Source organism: Macaca nemestrina, chromosome X (assembly GCF_043159975.1).
Source record: "Macaca nemestrina isolate mMacNem1 chromosome X, mMacNem.hap1, whole genome shotgun sequence".
In the NCBI taxonomy this organism is placed as follows: Eukaryota; Metazoa; Chordata; class Mammalia; order Primates; family Cercopithecidae; genus Macaca; species Macaca nemestrina.
The window spans coordinates 22,752,825-22,776,525 of record NC_092145.1 but is presented as its reverse complement, the minus strand read 5'-3'; the positions used below and the strand labels follow the sequence as shown (position 1 = coordinate 22,776,525).

Here is a 23,701-nt window from a genome sequence, read left to right as displayed (position 1 = left end):
TTCTGCATCTATTGAGATAATCATGTGGTTTTTGTCTTTGGTTCTGTTTATATGCTGGATTATGTTTATTGATTTGCATATGTTGCACCAGCCTTGCATCCCAGGGATGAAGCCGACTTGATCGTGGTGGATAAGCTTTTTGATGTGCTGCTGGATTTTGTTTCCCAGTATTTTATTGAGGATTTTTGCATCGACGTTCATCAGAGATATTGGTCTAAAATTCTCTTTTCTTGTTGTGTCTCTGCCAGGCTTTGGTATCAGGATGATGTTGGCCTCATAAAATGAGTAAGGGAGGATTCCCTCTTTTTCTATTGATTGAAATACTTTCAGAAAGAATGGTACCAGCTCTTCCTTGTACCTCTGGTAGAATTTGGCTGTGAATCCATCTGGTCCTGGACTTTTTTTGGTTGGTAAGTTATTATTTATTTCTTCAATTTCTGAGCCTGTTATTGCTCTATTCAGAGATTCAACTTCTTCCTGGTTTAGTCTTGGGAGAGTGTATGTGTCCAGGAATTTATCCATTTCTTCTAGATTTTCTAGTTTATTTGCATAGAGGTGTTTATAGTATTCTCTGATGGTAGTTTGTATTTCTGTGGGATCGGTGGTGATATCCCCTTTAGCATTTTTTATTGTGTCTATTTGATTCTTCTCTCTTTTCTTCTTTATTAGTCTTGCTAGCAGTCTATCAATTTTGTTGATCTTTTCAAAAAACCAGCTCCTGGATTGATTTTTTTGAAGGGTTTTTTGTGTCTCTATCTCCTTCAGTTCTGCTCTGATATTAGTTATTTCTTGCCTTCTGCTAGCTTTTGAATGTGATTGCTCTTGCTGCTCTAGTTCTTTTAATTGTGGTGTTAGGGTGTCAATTTTAGATGTTTCCAGCTTTCTTTTGTGAGCATTTAGCGCTATAAATTTCCTTCTACACACTGCTTTAAATGTGTCCCAGAGATTCTGGTATGTTGTATCTTTGTTCTCATTGGTTTCAAAGAACATCTTTATTTCTGCCTTCATTTCATCATGAACCCAGTAGTCATTCAGGAGTAGGTTAATCAGTTTCCATGTAGTTGAGCGATTTTAAATGAGTTTCTTAATCTTGAGTTGAAGTTTGATTGCACTGTGGTCTGAGAGACAGTTTGTTATAATTTATGTTCTTTTACATTTGCTGAGGAGTGCTTTACTTCCAACTATGTGGACAATTTTGTAGTAAGTACAATGTGGTGCTGAGAAGAATGCACATTCTGTTGATTTGGGGTGAAGAGTTCTTTAGATGTGTATTAGGTCTGCTTGGTGCAGAGCTGAGTTCAATTTCTGGATATCCTTGTTAACTTTCTGTCTCATTCATCTGTCTAATGTTGACATTGGGGTGTTAAAGTCTCCCATTATTTTTTGGGAGTCTAAGTCTCTTTGTAGGTCTCTAAGGACTTGCTTTATGAATCTGGGTGCTCCTGTATTGGGTGCATATATATTTAGGATAGTTAGCTCTTCTTGTTGAATTGACCCCTTTGGCATTATGTAATGGCCTTCTTTGTTTCTTTTGATCTTTGTTGGTTTAAAGTCTCTTTTATCAAAGACTAGGACTGCAACCCCTGCCTTTTTTGTTTTCCATTTGTTTGGTAGATCTTCTTCCATCTCTTCATTTTCAGCCTATGTGTATCTCTGCACATGAGATGGGTCTCCTGAATACAGCACACTGATGGGTCTTGACTCTTTATCCAATTTGCCAGGCTGTGTCTTTTAATTGGAGTATTTAGCCCATTTACATTTAAGGCTAATATTGTTATGTGTGAATTTGATCCTGTCTTTATGATGTTAGCTGGTTATTTCGCTCGTTAGTTGATGCAGTTTCCTCCTAGCATTGATGGTCTTTATAATTTGGCTTGTTTTTGCAGTGGCTGCTACTGGTTGTTCCCTTCCATGTTTAGTGCTTCCTTCAGGATCTCTTGTAGGGCAGGCCTGGTGGTGACAAAATCTCTCAGCATTTGCTTGTCTGTAAAGGATTTTATTTCTCCTTCACTTATGAAGCTTAGTTTGGCTGGATATGAAATTCTGGGTTGAAAATTCTTTTCTTTAAGAATGTTGACTACTGGCCCCCACTCTCTTCTGGCTTGTACAGTTTCTGCCGAGAGATCCGCTGTTAGTCTGATGGGCTTCCCTTTGTGGGTAACCTGACCTTTCTCTCTGGCTGCCCTGAACATTTTTTCCTTCATTTCAACTTTGGTGAATCTGATAATTATGTGTCTTGGAGTTCCTCTTCTCAAGGAGTATCTTTGTGGCATTCTCTGTATTTCCTGAATTTGAATGTTGGCCTGCCTTGCTACATTGGGGAAGTTCTCCTGGATGATATCCTGCAGAGTGTTTTCCAACTTGGTTCCATTCTCCCGGTCACTTTCAGGTATGCCAATCAGATGTAGATTTGGTCTTTTCACATAGTCCCATATTTCTTAGAGGCTTTGTTGATTTCCTTTTACTCTTTTTTCTCTAAACTTTGCTCCTCACTTCATTTCATTCATTTGATCTTCAATCACTCATACCCTTTCTTCCAGTTGATCGAATCAGCTACTGAAGCTTGTGCATTCGTCACGTAGTTCTCATGCCATGGTTTTCAGCCCCATCAGGTCATTTAAGGACTTCTCTATACTGTTTATTCTAGTTAGCCATTCATCTAATCTTTTTTCAATGTTTTTAGCTTGTCTGAGATGGGTTCAAACTTCCTCCTTTAGGTCGGAGAAGTCTGATCGTCTGAAGCCTTCTTGTCTCAACTCGTCAAATTCATTCTCCGTCCAGCTTTGTTCCATTGCTGGCGAGGAGCTGCATTCCTTTGGAGTGGGAGAGGTGCTCTGATTTTTAGAATTTTCAGCTTTTCTGCTCTGTTTTTTCCCCGTCTTTGTGGTTTTATTTACATTTGGTCTTTGATGATGGCGACATACAGATGGGGTTTTGGTGTGGATGTCCTTTCTGTTTGTCAGTTTTTCTTCTAGCAGTCAGGACCCTCAGCTGCAGATCTGTTGGAGTTTGCTGGAGGTCGACTCCAGACTGTTTGCCTGAGTATCAGCAGCGGAGGCTGCAGAACAGCGAATATTGCTTAACAGCAAATGTTGCTGCTTGATGATTCCTCTGGAAGTTTTGTCTCAGAGGGGTACTCAGCCATGTGAGGTGTCAGTCTGCGCCTACTGGAGGATGCCTCCTAGTTAGGCTACTTGGGGGTCAGGGAACCACTTGAGGAGGCAGTCTGTCCATTCTCCGATCTCAAACTCTGTGCTGGGAGAACCACTACTCTCTTCAAAGTTGTCAGACAGGGACTTTTAAGTCTGCAGAGGTTTCTGCTGCCTTTTGTTCAGCTATGCCCTGCCCCTACAGGTGGAGTCTACAGTGGCAGGCAGGCCTCCTTGAGCTGTGGTGGGCTGCACCCTGTTTGAGCTTCCCGGCCGCTTTGTTTACCTACTCAAGCCTCAGCAGTGGCGGGCACCCTTCCCCCAGCCTCACTGCCGCCTTGCAGTTCGATCTCAGACTGCTGTGCTAGCAATGAGCAAGGCTCTGTGGGCGTGGGACCCTCCTAGCTAGGTGTGGGATATAATCTCTTGGTGTGCCGTTTGCTAAGACCCTTGGAAAAGCACAATATTCGGGTGGGAGTGACCCAATTTTCCAGGTGCTGTCCATCACAGCTTTGCTTGGCTAGGAAAGGGAATTCCCTTACCCCTTGCACTTCCTAGGTCAGTCGATGCCTTGCCCTGCTTCAGCTCACACTCAGTGCACTGCCCCCACTGTCCCACACCCACTGTCCAACAAGCCCCAGTGAGATGAATCCAGTAACTCAGTTGGAAATGCAGAAATTGTTCCTATTCAGCCATCTTGGAACCACACCCAAAGTTTAATAATATTTAAAGAAATATGATAAAATAAAGCACTCAAAAATATAAAATCCATAATGTCCAACATCCAATAAAAAATTATCAGACATGCAAAGAATTAGAAAGATACAACTCTTAAATGGAGAAAAATCAATCAGCAGAAACAAACTAAGATGACACAAATTACAGACTTAACACATAAGGACATTAAAATATAGTCATTATACATATATTCCCATTTAATAGAGGAGCTGGAGGAAAGACTGGTCATGTTAAGTAGAAACATGGAGGGTACAGGAAAGACTCAACTCAAACATCCAGACATGAAAAATACAGTTTCTTAATGAAAAACACATAGGCTGGGAGTTCTAGTACAATAGACACTGCAGAAGAAAAGATGAGTGAACCTAAAGACATAGGAATAGAAGCTGTCCAAAATGAAATACATAGAGAAAAAAGACTGAGACAAACAGAACAGAGCATCAATTAGCTATGGGAAACACCACAGGGTTCAATGAAGTACCAAAATATTTGAAGAAGAAGGACCAAAAGTTTTGCAAATTTTATGAAAACTATTAATGTTCAAGTCTAAAAATTTCAATGGACTGTAAGCCAAAAATAAAAGGAAAAAACCACACCATAGCAAATCATTATCTAAGTACTGAAAAAATGTGAAAGGTGTTAAAAGGAACAAAGATAAAAATGATGGCATACTTCTCATCAGAAGCTGTGCAAACCAAAAACAACAGTGTGACATCTTTGAAGTATTGAAAGAAAAAGCTGACACCTTATGATTCTATTTCCAGAAAAAAAAAAAACAAAAACAAAAAACTGTCTTTCAAAAATTAGGTGAAATAAGGGAGCAGTCTGAGAAAATTACTGCCAGAAGTCCAGCTGTTTTTGGATCAGTTATCATCGGTACAGAGAAACGCTATTGATTTTTATAAGTTGTTGCATTTCCTTATTAGTTTTTATCATTTTTCTATCCATTACCTTGTTTTCCTTCTGCAGATGGTCATATCAACTGCAAGTAATGATAGTTTTATATCTTCCCTTTCAATTCTTACACTTACTTCTTTTTCTTTTTTTGAGGGAGAATTCATTGCAAGGAGACCACCACTATAATAAATAATAAAGTTCTTTCATCACAGGGAAAATAACACCAGATGGAATGCTGGAGCTACAAAAAGGAATGAAGAACACTGTAAATGATAAAAATGTGAGTAAATATTAAATATTGTTTCTCATTTGTAAAATATCTTTAAAAGATAACTATTTAAGTCAAAAATAATAGGCCAGATATAATGCCTGTAATCCTAGCACTTTTGGAGGCTGAGGTGGGAGGCCTGCTTGAGGCCAAGAGTTCAAGAACAGCCTAGGCAACATAGCAAGATCCCATCTCTAATAAATTAATTAATTAAATAATAATATATTGTACTATACATGGTATAACATGTAGAAAAATGATGAAAAAGGTAGTTCAAGGACTGGGAGGAGGAAAATTAAAATATGTTGTTATAGGTTTTCACATGAATAATATACCCTCTAAAAGGGTATATTATTATTTCAAGGTAGAATATTAAAAGTTAGAAGGATGTTATTGTAGGCAGCTTCTAAGATGACTTCTGATGATCCACAACATCTATTATTCACGTCATTGTGTAATACCTGCCCTTTGAATGGGTGATGGATATAATGACTCATAACAAATGGAATATGTCACTTCCAAGATTATGGTACAAAAAAAAAAAAAAGACTCTGGCTTCTCTCTTATTCACCTTCTCTTGTTATCTTTCACTTTCTCTGATGAAAACAGCTGCTATATGGCAAATTGCCCTATGTAGAGTTCCATGGGGCAAGGAACTGATGGAGGTTTCCAGCTGACAGTCAGTGATGAACTGAGGCCCTCAGTCCAACAGACTACAAGGAACTGAATCCTGCCAACAACCACACACATGAGCTTAGAAGTGTATCCTCCCTCAATCAAGCCTTCAGAAGAAATGACTGCAGCCCCAGCCAATATCTTGATTGTAGCCTTGTGAGAGACCTTGAGCCAGAGAACCCAGCAAAGCCATACCTAGATTCCTAACTCACATAAACTATTAGATAATCAATATTTGTTGTTTTAAGCCACTAAATTCGAGGGCAGGTTGTCATGCAGCAATATACAACCTAGTTATATATGTGTACTAATACTAAGTTGTTACATATTTTATGTCCTGGAATAAACACCAGGGAAAACACAAAATAAAGAGCATTACTAATGAGCCTATAATAGAAATAACATGAAATCTTAAAAATAATCTTTCCAATAGGCAGCAAGAAAAGAGTTTAAAAGGACCAAACATTTATTGAGCATCCACCACAGTAAAAGCAGGGAGTCATATGCTAAGAATATAAAGTCCCTGCCTGGTCTTAAGAAATTTCATATTGTCAGTATTGGACAAGAACTCAATTACAAAAGTACAAGAAGGAAAACAATTCTAAGTATGGTACCCAAACATCCTATGCCTTGGCAGTTTAAGGGCAGAACTGTCTCTCAGGTACGGGGAAAACCAGGGAAGCAGATTTGAGATAAGAATGGCAAAATTTTCAGCAAGCAGAGATGTAAAAGAAAGGCAAAATATCCCAAGCAAAGAGTACACAGGATCAAAGGCTCAGCTGAGAAAGCTAGAGAGATATGTTGAGGGGGAAAGTTGGAGGAGGGAAGGCCAGAGACTTTACAGGAGACCCAGAATATTGCTTTGTAACAGAGATCTAAAGAAGAGAGGGTGGTATAAAGGGGTATGGGCCGTAAGATTTAATGTTGTTGAAGGACTAAGGAGGGCACTGGAAAAAAGGCCACTGGAATTGGTTGAGGCATAGGCACAGTCTAATCCAGAAATTGTATCAATTTGCAGCCCTCCCTACTACCAGACCAGTGACACATATCACTCTTTTTTTTTTTTTTTTTTTTTTTTTTTTGAGACAGGGTCTTGCTTTGTTACCCAGGCTGGAGTGCAGTGGTGTGATCTCGGCTCACTACAGCCTCCACCTCCTGGGGTCAAGCAATCCTCCCACCTCAGCTTTCTGAGTAGCTGGGACCACAGGCGTGTGCCACCATGCCCAGATAATTTTTGTATTTTTTGGTAGAGACGGGGTTTTACCATGTTGCCCAGGCAGGTCTCAAACTCCTGAACTCAAACAATCTGCCAGTCTTGGCTTTCCAAAGTGTTGGGATTACAGGTGTGAGCCACTGCACCAGGCCAGATAACACTAATTAATGACAGTACTGAGACTTTACATGGCCTCAGATTCCTTCTTAATCCTTCAGGCAGCTACTACCAAAACATCAGAATTGGTACAGGAGATGAAATGTATTTGTTACCTGTGGCCTGATAATTTAAGAAGCCTGGTCTGTAGGGAATGAAGGATGTAAAGACCTTACTTTGGCATCCAACAAGGAGGCTCATTGTATATAGGGTGAAAAACAAGAAGGCCGTCCTCTAACTGGGAAGTTTGTAGTCTTTTCAAAATCATGCATATCTTAGAAGGATAAAATGGAGCAGGCTTTAGGAAGGAAGTTTACAATTTCCAAAGCAACAAGACCACCTAAATCCATCCTAAATCAATAGCTTAAAAAAAAAGGAGAATGGACTTCCTCAACCTGATAAAGAATAACTAGAAAAAACCCACAACTAACATCATACTTCATGGTGAAAGAATGAATACTTTCCCCTTGAGATCAGAAACAAGACAAGGATAATTGTTTTAGCCACTGTCATTCAACATTGTACTGGAAGTTTTAGGTAGGCTAATTAGGCAAGACAAGGAAATAAAGGTACCCCAATTGGAAAAGAGGATGTAAAACTATTTGCAGACAACATGATCCGGTATATAGAAAATCCTAAGGAATAACTAAACATTTATTAGAACTAATAAACAATTTCAATAAGGTTGCAGGATACATGACTAATATACAACAATAATTTTATATCTATACAGTAGCAATGGACAAACCAAAAATGAAATTAAGAACACTGTTCCACTTACAATAGCATCACTAGAAATAAAATACTTAGGAATAAATTTAATAAAATAAGCCTAATATTTATACTCTGAAAACTAAAGTACATTGTAGAAAGAAATTAAAGAGGACCTAAATAAATGGGAAAACATCCCATGTGCACGAATCAGAAAACTTTATATCGTTAACATGACAATACTCCCCAAATTAATCTACAGATGCAAGTAATCCCTATCAAAATCTTACTTTTCTTTACAGAAATCAATGAGTTGATCATAAAATTCACATAGAACTATAAAAGACCCAGAATATCCAAAACAATCATGAAAACTGGAACAAAGTTGGAGGACTCACTTCTCGATTTCAAAACATTAACCAAGACAATAAAATATGGTGTTGGCATAAGTATAGAGGAACAGAATTAAGAGTCCAGATCTTCATATTTTTAGTCAATGATTTTCAACAAGGATGCTAAAACAGTGGGGAAAAGTCCAGTGAGAAAACAATAGCCTTTGTTTTACATCACAATATCAATTTTTATTACATAGGATTTGTGACCATTATTTTGCAGCACAAAAATATGACTTTCTTGTTTTCATGCTGATATTTCACAATCTATAATATATAGTTTCTTAAAAGATAAACTCAAAAAAGTAGTTTTTAACCACAATTCTGTTACTTGGTTTTAAAAAATTACTATATATTATGTTACAGTAATTGATATGCTAATTTTATAGATTAGTCATAGCATACATACAATGTTTTCATCCATATGTACAAATTAAAGACTGCGCAGTAAGCACCCATGTGGCCATGGACCAAATGTAGCTATAGGACATGACACTGCCCTGAAGCTTCCCTTAGGTCCCTCAAGTCAGTAACATCCCCTCCCTCACCAAGAGGTCTCCACTTCTTCACTTTTTGATCATTATCTTCTTGCTGCTTGCTACCTAATATAGCAATATTAAGTAGTGATAAATTAGGTATTACCACCTAATATAGATGGAAATAAATTAGGCATTGCCAAGTAATATCTAATTTACCACCTAATAGAGTTTAATTTCTCCTGTTTATGAACTTCATATAAATGGAGTTATATTTTACATTTTTTTGATTTACCCTTCTCAGTTAATATTGTGAAACTTAGCCTCGTGTGTTGTTTAGCATTCCATTGTATGACTATATCCTAAGTTGTCCATAGTCCTACTGTTAAAACTTTCCGGCTTTTACTATTAAAAACTAAGAATATTCTCATTTTGTATCTCATAGTGCAATATCTAAGGTCAATAGTTACAAAGTCATTCCTGGGTCAAAAGAGTATGCATATCTTCCACTTTATTAGAGCGTCAAACTGTTTCCTTCTTTTCTTTTTTTTTCTTTCTTTTTCCTGTGTGTGTGTGTGTGTAGAGACAGGGTCTCACTCTCACCCAGGCTGTAATGCAGTGGCACAACCTCGAACTCCTGGGCTCGAGGCATCCTCCTACCTCAGCCTCCTTAGTAGATGGGAGTACAGGCCCACACCACCAGGCCCAGCTAATTTTTGTTTGTTTGTTTGTTTGGTAAAGATAGAGATCTCACTATGTGGCCCAGGCTGGTCTCGAACTCCTGGGCTCAAGCAATCCTCCCAAGTTGGCCTCCCAAAGTGCTGAGATTACAGACGTGAGCCACCACAGCCAGCCCCAAACTGTTTTCTAACCTGCTTGTACCAACTTACACTCACAGAATTGAGTAAAACTCCATCCCCACAGTACCAAGGCTTGGTGCTTTGGACATTTTTAGTTTTGCCAATCTCATGGTATGATGATGCTTCATCGTGATTTTAATATGCATTTTGATTACTAATAAGGCCAAATACATTTTTTGTTTATTGCCCATTTACTCTTGTCTTTTTATACAGTACTTAATGGTCTTTCCCTTATTTATTTATTTATTTATCCCAGCTATAGTTCTTCTCTTGTGTATTCTGGATAACCAACAAACACTGTTGTAATGTTTTTGCAAATATCTTCTTCCAACTTGTGGTTGGCCTTGTTATGATCCTTATGACATCTTTTGAAGAACAAAATGACTTCACTTGAATGAAACTGAATATATGAACTTTTCCTTTACAGTTACTGCTTCAAGTGGCTTGTTGAAGAAGTTATTTTCTATCCTGAGGTCATGGAGACACTCTCCAATATTATCTATCTCTAAAGAGAGTTTTAGCTTTACTTTTCACATCTAGATTTTTCAAAAATCTGGAATTCATTTTTTGTGCATATGATAAGGTAGTAATCTGGAAAAATGTTTTCCACACATGGCTGTCAAATTGTTCTACCACACTTACTGAAAAGTCAATTCTTTCACCACTGATCTGCAATTTCCCCTCTAAGAAATGTCAAAATCCATGTATTCCTGGATCTGTTTCTCAAATTCTGTTCCATTGGTCTAGACAACTACTACAACACTTACACAAAGTCTTATTTATTACAGCCTGACATTTGGAGGGGCACGTATGCCCATTTTGTTGTTTAAGAATACCTTGTCAGTGGAGGTGGGAGGATCATTTGAGCCAAGGAATTTGAGACCAGCCTGGGCAACATAGGGAGACCCCATCTCTATATTAAAGAAACAAATTAAAAGAATATTTTGTTTTAATTTAGCTATTTCCATTACCTCACAAGTTTAAGAATCAGCTTAACAGCCTAGGCAACATAGTGGGACCTTGTCTCTAATAAAAAAAAATTTTATTTAGCCAAGTGCGGTGGTGCATGCCTGCAGTCCCAGCTACTCAGGAGGCTGAGGTGGGAGGATCACTTGAGTCTGGGAGGTTGAGGCTGCAGTGAGCCGAGATCACGCCACTGCATTCCAGCCTGGGTGACAAAGTAAGACTGTTTCAAAGAATCAGATTAACAAACCCCACAAAAATACTTGAGGTTTTGATTGCAATTACACCGGATCTGTGGATCAATTTGGGGAAAATTACCAGTTTTATAATATCACGTCATTTAATCTACAGGTGCAGTCTCTCTGCCCACTTAGCTAGCTCATGTTGAATGCTTCTCAGTAAAGCTTTATAAACTTCAAAGAGGTCTTGCATGGCTTTTGTTAGGTTTTTCCTAAACACTTAATGTTTTTGATAACATTGCAAATGACATATTTCTCTAAATGTTATTTTTTGTATATAGAAATGCAGTTGATTTTTGTACTGAGTTTATATCCAACTTCTTAAACATTATTAATTCTAAACATTTATTGTAGATTCTTATGGATTTTCTATTTGTACAATCACATCTATGTAACGTAAAAGTTTTGCTTCTTTCTCCTCAATTCTCATATTATTTTATTTTTCTCACTGATACAGTTTGAATATTTGCCCCTTCCAATCTCATGTTGAAATTTCATCCCCAGTGTTAGAGGTGGGGCCTGATGGGAGGTGTTTGGACCATGAGGGTAGATCCCTCGTGAATGGGCTTGGTACTGTCCTCATGGTAATGACTGAGTTCTCACTCTAGTAGGTCCCTCGAGAAGTGATTCTTTTTTTTTTTTTTTTGAGATGGAGTCTCACTCTGTTGCCCAGACTGGAGTGGCTCACTGCAACCTCCGCCTCCCAGGTTCAAGCAATTCTCCTGCCTCAGCCTCCCGGGTAGCTGGAATTACAGGTACCCACCATGCCCAGTTAATTTTTGTATTTTTAATAGACACAGGGTTTTACTATGTTGGCCAGGCTGATCTCGAACTCCTGAGCTCAGGTGATCTGCCCACCTTGGCCTCCCAAAGTGCTGGGAATACAGGTATGAGCCACTGTGCCCAGCCAAGAAGTGATTCTTAAACAGAGCCTAGCACTCCCTCTCTACTCTCTTCCTCTCTCACACAATGTGATGTCTGCTCTCCCTTGCCTTCTGCCATTAGTGGAAGCTTTCTGAGGTCACCCCAGAAGCAGATGCCACCATCACATTTCTTCTACTGCCTACAGAACCATAAGCCAAATAAAACCTCTTTTCTTTATAAATTACCCAGCTTCTGGTGTTCCTTTATAGCAACATAAATGGACTAAGACACTTGCTTCCCTGTTCTATCTAGGGGTACAGTAAATTATTAAAGGGCTAACCAAAGGCATCCTTGTCTTGTGCCTTTCTGAAATTTCCTCCAATAACTCTATGAGTTTAACAGCCAAACCAAGATATGTAAATTTTGGGCAACAGAAAGAGCTGTGGCATAACTGTGCCATTCTTCTCTAGCTACTGAACCTTCTGCTTTACCCACAATATAATCCATTAACTTTCCACTAGATGCCCGAATACTCTGGCAAGATATTGTAAATAAAAAGGAATCTTGTAAGTTTCTGTACGTGGCTCCAAGTTAATGTTGTTGAAACTGAACAGGTCATTACAGATGAAGCCCCAGAGTGTGGTCATCATGCCACCATCACTGAGGCCTGCTTGCCACAACCTCATACTCACCCCACTGGAAGTTGCCCCATGCATGGCTGCTATGGGGCAGTGAGGGAACTGCTAACAATAGCCTTTTCAGCAAATGATTCTGGGTCAACATCCACATGCAAATGGACAAAGATGGACCCCTACTTTATACCATATTCAAAAATTAACTTGAAATCGATCAGAAACAGAAATGTAAGAGTTAAAACAATAAAACTCTCAGAAGAAAACAGTTGTAAATCTTCATGTCCTTGGATAGACAATGACTTCTTAGCTATAATGCCAAAAACACAAACAACAAAAGAAAAAATACATGAACTGGAAATCATCAAAAGTTTAAACTTTCATGCTTCAAAGAACATCAAGAAAGAAAACTCACAGAATGGGAGGAAGTTTTTGCAAATCCTGTCACTGATAAACGACTTGTACCTAGACTATATAAAGAACAATTATAACTCAAAAACTTAAGACAAGTAATCTAATTTTCAAATAAGCAAAGAATCTGAATAGATATTTCTCCATATAAAATATACAAATAGAAATTAAGCAGATAAAAAGATGATCAATATAATCAATCATTAGGAAAATGCAAATTAAAACTTCAATGAGATAACACTTCACAAACCTGCTAAAACAGCTATTTTGAGAAAGACAGATTATAAGAAGTTTTGGAAAGGATGTGAAGAAACTGAAACCTTCATACATTGCTGGTGTAAACATAAAACGATGCAGTTACATTGGAAAACAGCCTGACAATTCCTCAAATGATTAAACACAGAGTTATCACATGACCAGCAATTCTACTCCATGAGAAATGAAAACATATGTCTGCACAAACTGTTGTACACAAAACATAGCAGCATTATTCGCAATAGTTAAAAACTGAAAACAATCTGAATGTCCATCAACCAATGAATGAATAAATTGTACATTTATGCAATGGAATGTTATTCAGCAATAAAATGAAATTAATTACTGCTTGATGCTACAACATGATTAACCAAGAAGACAGTCACAAAGGACCACACACTGTATTTGTCCATTTATGTGAAATTATCAGAACGCACAAATCTCTAGAAACAGAAAGTAGATTAGTAGTTGCCTAGAGGTGTGAGGATGGGGAGACTATAGAAGTGAAGGCTAAGGAGTGAGGGGTTTCTTTTCTGGGGAATTATAATATTCTAAAATTGATTGTGGTTTTGGATGTACAACTTTGTAAATATACTAAAAATCACTGAATTTTACCCTTTAAATGGGAAATTGTATGGTATGTGAATTATATATCAAAAAGGTAGCTGACTTACATATAGGTTTCTTGTGCCATTGTTTTTCTAAACTAGAAAGGATATAAGTATTTCAAAGCCAGACCCATTGAAGAACTCCACTGGAAAAAAAAAAAAGAAAGAACTCCACTGGAAGCCCAGGTTTGGGATTAAGAACTTTCAGGGCCTGCAGTTTGCCGGACTTCACCCAGCATGGAGCCAGTCACCAGGCTGTCAATTCTGATTAGAGACAATGGGTAGCTATGAGGTGTTACAGCCTGGCTACCATATAAATGTGATTTTCTGCCTGAGCAAATTCTGCTCTAATTAAGTAAAATACTTTTAAATGATTATCAAAACAGGGCTACTCCTCAGTTCTCTCAAAACATGAAAATGCCAGAATTTTAATGCCTGGGGGTTTCCCAAAGTGAGTTGAACATGCTCTTGTTTCCTGAACTGAGGCAGACAGAGGTTTTTCAACTGTCACCTCCACATTGATTCAATTTATCTCATGGCCCAGTGGCTACACACTGGTATATTTGCCACAGCTAAAGTGGAAGTAGCAACACAAGACTATATACTAGGACTAAATGCAAAGAAGTAAGCAAACACAGTGCCTTTACTAAGAGCTATTGATTGGAACTCTTTTTTAAAAACAAAACTTTAAGGCTAGTTTTTTTTCCAGCTACACTCATGAAAAGAGAATGCTTTCCTGAGGTTGAGGAAGGTACGGAGGAAGGGGCACATATTATGAAGTCATTCCTCAAACCATAACAAATTGAAAGCTGTGGTTTAATATATAACCCAGATGGTCAGTTTTGTAATGATTTTACATTTACAGTATCTTTTTTTTCCTGGGGCATTATATTTCATTTGGCAATAGTTCTTATCCTGGTTTCCCTCCAGCTGCATTTCAAAGGAAAAAAAATGTACATTACTTCATCTTGCGGTTTAATCTTGGTATACGAAACATTACATCAGCAGCAACAATTTCTTGTAATCACCTCTGCCCTGTAGCAAGGTCCTTAGGGAGATAGTATTTCGTGCATCATAATTTAACCACCACCAAGAATGATCATCACTTAAATAGCTACAGAGGTGGAAATAAATGAGGACGTCAGATGCCCCCACCCATCCTGCTTAAACTACATTCTTCACTGGATAGAAGATGACAATAATTGAGCATGACTTTCTAATATATTCACATTCACTCTACCATTTGCCATTCTGGAATCCTGAAAGCCTTCAAATTTGGTCCTGAACCTTATAATGAGAACATTTTATTAGTTTCTTTCTAATTCTTGTCAAAACTGGTTGCTATGAATCTAGACTGTTACCAACAGTTCCTGGAATTTTAGTTAAGAATAAACTGTAGATCCAAACAAATCTAAGCATCTTATTTTAGTAAAATGCTTTCTACTTTATAGCTGGAACAAATCATCCCAGAACCAATTCTTGTTCACCAGTTTTGCATGGTCAACACTGAATATGAAAGAACATAACCTTGAAAAGTGTAATCACCCAGGAAAAAAAGGGAGGAGGGGAACAAGAAGCCTAGATTTGGGCTCCATTATCTTTTCTCAGTGGGCAATGTACAAGGCTACTTATATACATGCTTTCAAAGAGCATGATTTTCTTTAAGTCACTACTAAAGAACACCCTGATGATCAATACTATGGAGAATTTAGATTTTGTTAGTGCCTTCACTAATCCCATTGATGAAATTATAACTGTGTTAGAAAGAAGAATGGTGGGCATTTTATGCCTATCAAACATAAAGCAGGAAAGTAAAACTTGCAGAGTTAAAGGCAAGTCAGTTCCAGAGTAGAAAGTAAAATTCCGGCCTTATATTCCCTTGTTCCAGGACCTAGCCCACACAGGAAAGGTTTTATATTTCTAGCACTGGTTCCTTGCCTTTCATCCATTGCCTCTGTAAATACAAGCCTCTGATAGAATAGGAATCCTGCAGCATGACATATGTTAAAAATCTTAGAGGAGGCTGGGTGTGGTAGCTCATGCCTGTAATCCCAACACTTTGGGAGGCCGAGGCAGGTGGATCACTTGAGGTCAGGAGTTTCAGACCAGCCTGGCCAACATGGTGAAACCCCATCTCAACTAAAACCACAAAAATTAGCCGGGTGTGGTGACGCAAGCCTGTAATCCCAGCTACCAGGGAGGCTGAGACAGGAGAATCACTTGAACTCGGGAGGCAGAGGTTGCAGTGAGCCGAGATTGCACCATTGCACTCTGGCCTGGGTGACAGAGCAAGATGTCATCTCAAAAAAAAAAAAAAAATCTTAGAGGTGAACTATTTGTCAGTATTTTACCAGTAGCCTAGTCTCATGGGCACATAAAAGACCATTCCTAACTCATTTCCTTCCCACTGCTCCTGGCCCCCTAACCATCCTGATCCCATCCTGCTCCTACCAAAAATTCAGCAGACAAACAAGCTTGAAGGGAAGTTTCATGCCATGAGCCTCTGCTGCTAACTCTTGAATTAGATACACCAACAAAGCAAAAATTTTCCATTGGGAGTTCCAGACGGCAATGAGTTTGTCAAAGAATTACCTCTAAAAAAAGGGCTTAGCCAAGGACATCATCAGGCAAGAACATTTGTCCTGGGGACAAATCAACCTCAGGGTCTTTGCAATTGTGATTACCTCAGCCTGGACTCCCTCCAGCTTTGCTATGGCTAATTCCTTCCCATGATCCCTTAGATTTCAGTTTAAATGTGACCTCTTTAGAGCTGCCTTTCATGAGTACACACTCTTAAGGAATTCTCTCCTCCTCCGACCACAAAACACTCTGTCGTATATCCTTGTAGTTATGTCCACAGACTCTGGAATCAGACAAACCCTGGCTCCTGCCACTTACTAGTGTAGCCTGGGGCAAATCACTTGTTCTCTTGAGTCTCCTGACCCACATCTGTATGATCTCCATTGCAAAGTAACAATAAAGCCTAAAGGGAAGCAAACACTAAATTGAAAATTGGGTAGCCTACCAATTTCAGGTCTGTTCTGCAACTAACCTGGTAGGTGACCTGAAGCAAGTTGCTTCGCCTCATGGGGCATCAGTTTCCTCTTATGTTCATTGGAGGGATTGGATTCGATGAAAGTCACCTGTTCTGCATCTGGACAGTCTGTTTTCACATTTCTGTCCCAAGATCACAGCTGCCCCAGTGTTGGTCCTAATCTGGGACCACTTGGGCTATCCCCTCCGTCTCCCAAATACCATTCAATTCAACTCAATACAATGCATGATTTAATACATGTAGGCTGTGGCATCCTGCTTTATATGGAGCTAGAAAGGTATTTTATAACCAACAAAGGAGTCAGGGTCATCTGTAGTTCGTGGTACAGAATTTAACCCTCTGCGATTGTGCTAACATTTCTCTTGGAACTTTCTTGAGAAATCCAAATGTTCATCTTTGTGCTCTTCCATTTGATAAATTTTGTCCCTTTTACTGACCCATTGTAAAATTTCCTAACTCATGGCTCAGACGGGACTCTATTCTGCTTTTGCTCCTGCCTCTGTGTACTGCTCATAACAGCAGAAGGCAGACAAGTTTTAGGCAGACAGGGGTAAGTCCCTGGTGAAACTCCACCTTCAAACCATAGACAGTTTAAAGCTTGAAAGCCAAGCTACAAGTCCTAGATAAGTCCATGAACTGAATTGAGAACCTCTCTTCCCATCTGGCATACTTTCCTTTAATTGATCCCCACTCTTCACCTATTTTACATATACCTACCCTTCCCTAATTGGCTTTTTACACTGTCATGCCCACCTTTGAGTGGTGCCCTTGTTTTAGCCTTTTTTGAATACTCACAAACCAATCAGCTTGCATCCCCCTTCTGAGCCCATAAGAACCCTGGACTCAGCCACACTTTGGGATCACCCACCTTCGGGTGGGGGAGAGGCCACCCAACTTTGGGTAGAGGGCTGGTCTCTCAAGTCCCCTCTCTGCTGAGAGCTGCCACTCAATAAAACTCTCCTCACACTTCAGTTGTCAACATACCCTCATTCTTCTTGGATGTGGGACAAGAACTCAGAACCTGCCAAACGCAGGTACAAAGAAGGCTGTAAAACTGTATCCCTCTGCCCTCCACCAGTGCCAGGCAGCCGCCTTGTGCTCAGGGAAGCAGCAGCAGGGCCAGGCTAGCCCTGGGGCTGCAGACTGGAGCAGGGCAATGGCACTAAAAGAGCTGTTAACACATCCCTGTTTGCTGGGGCTATGGATGGTGGGACTAAAACAACTGTTAGCACACTGTAACACCCCCTCTGGGGCTTCAAGGTTGTTGGCATCCCTGTTCAGATGCCACCATGTTTGTTCCCCTCATCCAGATGTCAGCACACAAGGGGGAAGCTGGTTGCAGCATGCCTGGCTCAGCTGCAGGCTGAGTGCGGATCCTGTGGCAAGTGTGGGATCTGGGCAGGAGTGCAAGCCAAGAACAGTCTGCTGGGCCAAGTGAGCGGGTGCCTCCTGCGGCAAGCCCAAGGCCTGAGTGAGATCCAGGCATGCCCATTGCTGGCTGCAGAGGTCTCCAGCTGGCGAATTTATACTGAAAAATCTTGTCACTGCCTTTCCTGCTGAAGTGCTTGCCCCCACTACCCTTAGGTGGCATCTTCTAAAACTCAGCCCTCCCCACTTAGTCAACCACAATTTATAAGCCCCAGTCCTATGAGGATTCAGGTTATAGCAAGTAAAATGAGTTTGCAGTTCCTGATTTGGGATTGGGGAATATGTTACCCATAAGGGACCTGTTCCACCAAATCAAACAGGATTATATATTGTCCTTGCAAATGACGGCTGATTAACCAGCCCCTCTATCCTGCTCTCCTGCTCCCTCAGGCTTCCCACTGCCTGCTCTAAAATGTTGTCTTTTCACCCAGCCTTTTCAATACTGACTTACTAAGTTACCATGGAATTATTTCCATTGAATTACACAAAACTTACTGACTAAACAACTTAGACAAAAATGTGATTGTTTTTGCTTCAATAATAAAAGCAAACCTTTCTGTTTAACCCATTCTGCTCTCCCAAAGGGAGAAAAAGATTAAGGTGTCATGATGTTGCTAATAGTTACTTCCTTCTGTGACAGTGTGCTTTCTGCATGATATCATCACTTTATTAACCCACATATAAATGCTTACATTGACCAGGGAGTTTTGGAATCCACTGACAATTACCACCCCCATAATCTCCCTGTGAACAAGGCAAAAAGGGGACTTCATCCGACAAGACCAAATCATGTAACTTCTGGCTGTGAAGCCTGTGTGCAGAATTAAGGGTAATCATAGCCTACAGCATTTAAGTCTAACCACCAAATGTTCTTTAGAATCCTAAACTTGTTTGCAGAGTAGTTTACTTATAATTGTGTGTTTAGTTATTTTTTTCCTTTTAACTAAGTGAAATTAACAGCACAGAGCTTGCCAACTCTGTAGATGGAAACTTTCTATTCATCCAGAAGAGGGAAATTCAGGGGCGTGGCAGGACCATTTCTTGGGCAACCAACTAATCAACACTATGGCCCTGACCTGGAGGGCACAAGGCCAGAATTCAGAAGATTCAATGTCTTGATGCGACTAGATCATTGCTTTCTGAACTTCAGTGGACATCCAAAGGGCCTGCTGAGCTGGGCTTGCTCTCTCAAACACACAAAAGGTACCAAACAAGTGAGTAGGGTTTATACTTTCCTTTTACATTTTTAAGTATTAAGATTTATAACCATTTTTGTGCCAGCTTAAAAATGATCAACCATTTAAAACTTCAGAAAAGTCACGTCACCACATTTTTAAAAGGAAAGATGTATTTTCAAAGGGAAAATTGCTGCATGCAGCATACAAAATTGCAGAACAAGAAGCAGCCAAGTGAAATGAGTCCTTGAGGCTCTCCTGTATCCAGCCTGAACTGTACACAGATTACCCAAAGCAGCAGCTAATCCCCACATTAGCCACTGGACTGTTCCTCAGCTCCTCCTTGGTTTGGCACTCTCACTAGCAGTGCAGGAAGCACTGTCATTGGCTATTAGCCCATTGTTAAACCTTAGCTGTCTCTGTTACGATAAAACACCCAATGCTCAGTATAAGGCCATCCTCAGGGCTCAGGGCTCAAGCTATGGAACCAACTTGTAGTTGAAATTACCCAGTGACAAGGGATTTCTGGGATATCAGTAACTCAACATCCCTGGTGAAGATGAGCTGCTTTCAGCAATCAAATGATATTCTTGCAAGCTTCTAGTGAGTAACTCTTTCCTCAAGACATATCTTTAGATTTATGTTTTGCTTTGATGTGTAACAACATTGAATGAGTAAGTCAGGACCCATGGATGGTCTTCTCAGTTCTGTTAACTGTCTGCATGATCTTGAGCCAATTGCTTATTCTCCTTGGGTATCAGTTTTCTCATCCATACAATGGAGGTGATTGTCTTAATAATGATGATAATAATGATGATGATATCCTCCTTGCTCCACCTAACAAGCTGTGGTAAAGATGTAAGGAAAAGGAGAATATAAAATTGTTCTGTAAAATGTAAAGGGCTGTAGTAACATAAAATGTTCTTATCATTGGTAACTTTTTTTTAAAATTTATTTATTATTATTATACTTTAAGTTGTAGGGTACATGTGCCTAATGTGCAGGTTTGTTACATATGTATACTTGTGCCATATTGGTGTGCCGCACCCATCAACTCGTCATTTACATCAGGTATAACTCCCAATGCAATCCCTCCCCCCTCCCCCCTCCCCATGATAGGCCCCTGTGTGTGATGTTCCCCTCCCTGAGTCCAAGTGACCTCATTGTTCAGTTCCCACCTATGAGTGAGAACATGCGGTGTTTGGTTTTCTGTTCTTGTGATAGTTTGCTAAGAATGATGGTTTCCAGCTGCATCCATGTCCCTACAAAGGACACAAACTCATCCTTTTTGATGGCTGCATAGTATTCCATGGTGTATATGTGCCACATTTTCTTAATCCAATCTGTCACTGATGGACATTTGGGTTGATTCCAAGTCTTTGCTATTGTGAATAGTGCTGCAATAAACATACGTGTGCATGTGTCTTTATAGCAGCATAATTTATAATCCTTTGGGTATATACCCAGTAATGGGATGGCTGGGTCATATGGTACATCTAGTTCTAGATCCTTGAGGAATCGCCATACTGTTTTCCATAATGGTTGAACTAGTTTACAATCCCACCAACAGTGTAAAAGTGTTCCTATTTCTCCACATCCTCTCCAGCACCTGTTGTTTCCTGATTTTTTAATGATCGCCATTCTAACTGGTGTGAGATGGTATCTCATTGTGGTTTTCATTTGCATTTCTCTGATGGCCAGTGATGATGAGCATTTTTTCATGTGTCTGTTGGCTGTATGAATGTCTTCTTTTGAGAAATGTCTGTTCATATCCTTTGCCCACTTTTTGATGGGGTTGTTTGTTTTTTTCTTGTAAATTTGTTTGAGTTCTTTGTAGGTTCTGGATATTAGCCCTTTGTCAGATGAGTAGATTGCAAAAATTTTCTCCCATTCTGTAGGTTGCCTGTTCACTCTGATGGTAGTTTCTTTTGCTGTGCAGAAGCTCTTTAGTTTAATTAGATCCCATTTGTCAATTTTGGCTTTTGCTGCCGTTGCTTTTGGTGTTTGAGACATGAAGTCTTTGCCCATGCCTATGTCCTGAATGGTACTACCTAGGTTTTCCTCTAGGATTTTTATGGTATTAGGTCTAACATTTAAGTCTCTAATCCATCTTGAATTAATTTTCGTATAAGGAGTAAGGAAAGGATCCAGTTTCAGCTTTCTACTTATGGCTAGCCAATTTTCCCAGCACCATTTATTAAATAGGGAATCCTTTCCCCATTTCTTGTTTCTCTCAGGTTTGTCAAAGATCAGATGGCTGTAGATGTGTGGTATTATTTCTGAGGACTCTGTTCTGTTCCATTGGTCTATATCTCTGTTTTGGTACCAGTACCATGCTGTTTTGGTTACTGTAGCCTTGTAGTATAGTTTGAAGTCAGGTAGCGTGATGCCTCCAGCTTTGTTCTTTTGACTTAGGATTGTCTTGGAGATGCGGGGTCTTTTTTGGTTCCAACTGAACTTTAAAGCAGCTTTTTCCAATTCTGTGAAGAAACTCATTGGTAGCTTGATGGGGATGGCATTGAATCTATAAATTACCTTGGGCAGTATGGCCATTTTCACGATATTGATTCTTCCTATCCATGAGCATGGTATGTTCTTCCATTTGTTTGTGTCCTCTTTTATTTCACTGAGCAGTGGTTTGTAGTTCTCCTTGAAGAGGTCCTTTACATCCCTTGTAAGTTGGATTCCTAGGTATTTTATTCTCTTTGAAGCAATTGTGAATGGAAGTTCATTCCTGATTTGGCTCTCTGTTTGTCTGTTGCTGGTGTATAAGAATGCTTGTGATTTTTGCACATTAATTTTGTATCCTGAGACTTTGCTGAAGTTGCTTATCAGCTTAAGGAGATTTTGGGCTGAGACAATGGGGTTTTCTAAATATACAATCATGTCATCTGCAAACAGGGACAATTTGACTTCTTCTTTTCCTAACTGAATACCCTTGATTTCTTTCTCTTGCCTAATTGCCCTAGCCAGAACTTCCAACACTATGTTGAATAGGAGTGGTGAGAGAGGGCATCCCTGTCTTGTGCCAGTTTTCAAAGGGAATTTTTCCAGTTTTTGCCCATTCAGTATGATATTGGCTGTGGGTTTGTCATAAATAGCTCTTATGATTTTGAGGTACGTTCCATCAATACCGAATTTATTGAGCGTTTTTAGCATGAAGGGCTGTTGAATTTTGTCAAAAGCCTTTTCTGCATCAATTGAGATAATCATGTGGTTCTTGTCTTTGGTTCTGTTTATATGCTGGATTATGTTTATTGATTTGCGAATGTTGAACCAGCCTTGCATCCCAGGGATGAAGCCCACTTGATCATGGTGGATTAGCTTTTTGATGTGTTGCTGAATCCGGTTTGCCAGTATTTTATTGAGGATTTTTGCATCGATGTTCATCAGGGATATTGGTCTAAAATTCTCTTTTTTTGTTGTGTCTCTGCCAGGCTTTGGTATCAGGATGATGTTGGCCTCACAAAATGAGTTAGGGAGGATTCCCTCTTTTTCTATTGATTGGAATAGTTTCAGAAGGAATGGTACCAACTCCTCCTTGTACCTCTGGTAGAATTCAGCTGTGAATCCATCTGGTCCTGGACTCTTTTTGGTTGGTAGGCTATTAATTATTGCCTCAATTTCAGAGCCTGCTATTGGTCTATTCAGGGATTCAACTTCTTCCTGGTTTAGTCTTGGAAGAGTGTAAGTGTCCAGGAAATTATCCATTTCTTCTAGATTTTCCAGTTTATTTGCGTAGAGTTGTTTATAGTATTCTCTGATGGTAGTTTGTATTTCTGTGGGGTCGGTGGTGATATCCCCTTTATCATTTTTAATTGCGTCGATTTGATTCTTCTCGCTTTTCTTCTGTATTAGTCTTGCTAGTGGTCTGTCAATTTTGTTGATCTTTTCAAAAAACCAACTCCTGGATTCACTGATTTTTTGGAGAGTTTTTTGTGTCTCTATCTCCTTCAGTTCTGCTCTGATCTTAGTTATTTCTAGCCTTCTGCTAGCTTTTGAATGTGTTTGCTCTTGCTTCTCTAGTTCTTTTAATTTCGATGTTAGAGTGTCAATTTTAGATCTTTCCTGCTTTCTCTTGTGGGCATTTAGTGCTATAAATTTCCTTCTACACACTGCTTTAAATGTGTCCCAGAGATTCTGGTATGTTGTATCTTTGTTCTCATTGGTTTCAAAAACATCTTTATTTCTGCCTTCATTTCGTTATGTACCCAGTAGTCATTCAGGAGCAGGTTGTTCAGTTTCCATGTAGTTGAGCGGTTTTGATTGAGTTTCTTAGTCCTGAGTTCTAGTTTGATTGCACTGTGGTCTGAGAGACAGTTTGTTATAATTTCTGTTCTTGTACATTTGCTGAGGAGTGCTTTACTTCCAATTACATGGTCGATTTTGGAGTAAGTACGATGTGGTGCTGAGAAGAATGTATATTCTGTTGATTTGGGGTGGAGAGTTCTATAGATGTCTATTAGGTCTGCTTGCTGCAGAGATGAGTTCAATTCCTGGATATCCTTGTTAACTTTCTGTCTCGTTGATCTGTCT

General features: G+C 39.4%; 1 protein-coding gene and 1 pseudogene across 6 annotated transcripts in view; both read right to left on the bottom strand.

Annotated features, from left to right (window-relative positions):
• LOC105481428 (heparan sulfate 6-O-sulfotransferase 2) overlaps positions 1-23,701 on the bottom strand; it is a 356,581-nt gene that overhangs the window by 289,567 nt on the left and 43,313 nt on the right. The gene's annotated exons all lie outside the window — the stretch shown is intronic.
• On the bottom strand, positions 6,894-20,420 carry LOC139360602 (N-alpha-acetyltransferase 20 pseudogene; annotated as a pseudogene).